Here is a 4,620-nt window from a genome sequence, read left to right on the forward strand (position 1 = left end):
CCTCCCTGTGGACAATACATATCTGCCTGTCCAGGTGTGTCGTCGAAACTTTTTTTAGAACTTTTAGAACCTCGACCGCCCAGACTCTCGAACCCCTAAAAACGCTCGTTGCGCCTGGTTGTGGTTAGTGTACTTAGAGGGCGGGGGGCTGTATGTTTCGTTTTGGGGGCCAAGACAGAGGTAGTCTGTATACACGTCTTTCCTCATGACTGTAACAACGTAATTACACCTACTTATATCAGAACTACACCGTCTCCATTTCACAGTCGCCCTCCCGATACTACTTGTACATACTCTAATTACAGATACCACGATAAAATACGATATAAGGTCGACGATTTCTATGACAGATACGGCGAGTCGTTACAAATTTGCTTCATTGACTATATTTTAGGGGTTTGTCCGGCTTTTGGATGGTTCAAAGTGGGTGACCAGAGACGGGTGGAGGGAGGGTATGGACCAAGGAGGCCAAACACAGGGCCATTTATCAGCCAGCATTTCTTTGGGCCACTAAACCGATGGCATTAAGATGAAAGGCTCACCTTGGACTCCTTTAATTTGAGCCAGACCGAGAGGGTCGACGTGGCAAGCCGGAACACCGATCGTGAACATGACAGTTCTAAACGTATTTGCCCTAAACTAACCGTACTGCGTGAAGTGTCCGAGTCGAAGTTTTTTCCAATTGGCAGAGCGAGCGTTGAAAACTTAGACTTTAGGACTTTTAGGACCTTTAGAAGCGAAACGAAGGGGTTTGTTACGTCAAGCCGCTTTCTCTCCGTTTCCACTGTAGTAGGCGGTAAAATTTCAGTTACCCGGTCTCTTCGCAACCTTCGCAACCTTTCTAAAAAAATTTTCGACGACACACCTGCATGGCATTTGTTCTGTACCTTTTATCACTAAAACGTATTATCCTCGTAATCGAATAAGAAGAAAGAATTGACGATGTCACCGCGATTCACTTAACTTTGTTTATGTACCTCCGTACGTCGGTGAAAACGAAACTGTTGTTGGACACCAAAAAGTCCTACTTATGCGACACATATTACTTTACGCGTTTGTCCTCGATAACTAATAACAAACAGTTTATTTCTAATTGTGATTTATTTACTGTGTAAGGGGTAAAGTAATCAGAGACAACGCGACAAGGACATTCGAAGAAACGAACTACGGACCGGCCACGGTCCAGTGACGTCTCTCGACTTACAGAGGTGATAATTATCAGGTTGCTTGTCGTACTCCAAGAGTGAGAAACTCTCTGTCGTCGGATCTACTTGACCACGGGGTGCAAGGTGTGAAATCATCGACGAGTAAGTCGGCGAGCAGTAACAGAAGATAGGACCATAGACACATAAGAGAGGACAAAGATAGAGTCAGACGAGAGAGTGAGGTAATGTACACGTGTCTGAGTTTGACATTAGTTTTGCGGACCTTGATGAAAAGTAATAGTTAACTTTAAGGGAGGTCTCGTGAAAAAAGAGAGTGGACAGACTTTACGGAGATAACCTGGAGGAAACAAAAGATTGACATTTGTATTGCTGTAGTGTTCGCGAAGAAAACGGATCAATCTGGGAGGTCTCTTTTTGCGCTAAGACGCTAGCCGTCTTTAAATTGGCGTATTAGTCGTTTTACCGCGTCTAAAAATTTCCGGCGTATAAATAGTTTTCCGCCATATTTAGGGCGTAAAAAGGTGTGTTTCAACTCTTTTTTTTTTCAACTGAGAGACTGGCACTGCAGTAAGGTCGAGCGCGTAGTGTCTTCACATTTGTTGTGACATATCTCACTTTCACACCTCGAGTGTGCTATCTTTCCTTTTTTTTTTGGGTGGTTTCTACTTTTTTAGATTAGGTAGAGTAAATGGCTGCTTGTAAAGATGATTTCTGGCCCGTTTTTCAACCCCCTTTGATAAGCACGTGGGGCACGTTGACACACAACTCGTATTTCCCTCTTTTAGCTGGCCCCTACTGGGAACTATTAAGTTTGTAAGCTTTTACGAAAGACGACGACGCCTGTTCTTTCGGTTGTTGAGTGCAAGTCGCTCCGTAGTTGGAGGTTTTGGGAAAGCTCCCGATGGTTGCTTCACTCATCGGATGTTCTAACTTTCGGACCATTCTATTGCTTGCTCATTTACTTTTGCCTTACCTCCGCCTATTCACCACACACACACCACATGAAAATAAGCACTTTTGAAACAGGGCTGAAACAGAGGGGTTTATGGGATGCTACAATGCAGGATCTGTTTGGTATTTCGAGCCAAAAAACAGTATAATAGTGGACCTTTAACTGAAATGTACTTTTCAGAACTGTTGATAGTTGTTTTTCCACTTTTAATAACTTTAAATAATGATTTCAAAACTAAGCAGGCTAGTTGTAGTTTGTGAGGCAACAAGGAGAATCAGGCTCCAATACTAACTGTACTGTATACGGCATCATTGGGAATTAACGAGCTTGCTGTTGAGTATTAACCCTCATATTGTCTTCGTCCCCCCCCCCTTACTTTGGTGTTCGCGGTCAAATTTGACCAGTCCTGTTTTAACTGCTATTACATAAACACAAAAACCATTAATCATCACCAAATTTCATTTAACACCCTTTCAAAGTGAACATATTGTATCAGACTACTGGTATACATGAAACACTGCAGTAAATATACAAAGAACAGACACTGAACATGTATTGCGTGTGCCAGGTGTGATCCATGTGGGGGGATGGGCACATAAGAGCGGGAAATGTGTCAAATTGTGTGTGTGTGTGTGTGTGTGTGTGTGTGTGTGTGTGTGTGTGTGTGGGTGTGGGTGTGGGTGTGTTTGTGTTTTATCTGATCCGGATGGTTACTAATTCCTTTTCTTTATGGTGGTCATTTTTGACCAGGAACACCAGGGGTGTTACAAAGTTGACTAAATCATCCAAAATTCAATATCAGGATATCATAAAGCCTTAATGCAATCGAATGTAAAACAAAAGTTATGATTGATGATTGATGAGGCTGTTACAAACTAAATGGATTCATAGTTTATATTTATGAAAATTAGAAAAGTTCCAAATAATAAGACATGCCCCTTGTCTGGTTTCAGGTTATGGCGGTTGTAAGCTCTACATTGAATCCCAGTTCTTCAAGCTCTTCCATTTACTTCTTCCCAGAGCATTCACAAAGTCAATACAAAAACATTTGTAGCATGAACGGAGAATTTGAATTGTTTGGGTGTACACTTAAACTGCTATTTATCTTTTAGCTCGCTTTTCCTGTCAAAGCAAAAGGTTCTGTTTATTTCAAACATGACCTAGGTCATACACTGACTATGGATAACCTCAAACAGCCTTACTTCAAAAGATCTGATCATTCCCTTTGAAAAAGGTTCCATGCCTAGCAGGTCTCTCAACAGGCCACCAGCTAACGGTGGCCAAAGCTAAACTAGCATCCTTAGAGATAAGCAGATCAAGTGAATATTGCTGACATTAAAGAGTGATTTTTTTTTTGAGATGATAACACAAATTGAATACATTAAGACTCATAATGCACACTCATACATTCAGCAGTCCTATCTGTTGTAAACTAGAGCCTAATATAAGCACAACACAGACCCCTATTTGGCTTGTTGACCTTAGTGAGAGTGAAACTGACGCAATTAGATGAAAACATGAGTTTGGTTACTACTTTAATATACAATCTATCTAGGTTTAAACCCAACTGAATGTTCAAATGAAAAGAATGGAATCGCAGCAATACAATGAGTAGTACGTTTTCCTCCCCCCCCCCTCCCTTCAGATGCTTTGCTCTGGGTGTGAGCGGGTATATTTACTAGCGGTAGTTTACACAGGGCGCTCTAATCTCTCCTTCCCTCTGTGTGTTTGTGTGTCTGTCCGTGTTCTGCTCATTCAAGACTCAGCTGGTTGGAGCAGGTGCAGGCTGCACGATGACTCAAACACATGGCCGCTGCCGAGCCGGTCCTTCTAATGCGCCTTTGTGTGGCCAAAAAAACTCCTGTGCTTTCTATAAACAAACACAAGCTGCCTGTATTTGTCTGACACACGCACACAGACATACTACACTCTGAACGAAACACCCACACACCTGCACACGGAGGCTCAGAGGAGAGGCAACCAGACAGTCACATTTATTATGTAATGATACTGTTGGAAAACTTTACATTTTGCTTATGCAATCCCTGCACACATCATAATCAGTTATAGAAAATGTATAGTGTTAACATATGATCATTTTTTTATATTGCTGTAAAACGGGTGGCCTGAAAATGTATTGCCATGCACATTCTTTACATCATTAATAAGGAAAGTGTTGAAGCCAGCCATAAGGAGAAAAAAAAGAGGAATATTTTTATTTGAAGAAGCCCTATTATGCGTTTTGCCGGTTTCACTTTCCTGTAAGGTGTTATATAGGTTTTGGTGCATGTAAATGGCCTGCAAAAACAAAAATCCCAAAGTTCCTGCAAGAGGGAGTTCCTCTCCAACACACAACACCCCCCCCCTTTGTGGGAAGAAAATAGTGGGAGCTGCCTGTTGGGTCTCGTGTCAGCGAGACTAACCAAACGACCGGCCGAGACAACACTCCAGTTGGTCTTACATTCTTTGTTCACTTCGTACCTCGCACAGTCCTGCCCCCCC

Source organism: Notothenia coriiceps, unplaced genomic scaffold (assembly GCF_000735185.1).
Source record: "Notothenia coriiceps isolate Sejong01 unplaced genomic scaffold, NC01 NC01_scaffold00037250, whole genome shotgun sequence".
NCBI classification, from domain to species: Eukaryota; Metazoa; Chordata; class Actinopteri; order Perciformes; family Nototheniidae; genus Notothenia; species Notothenia coriiceps.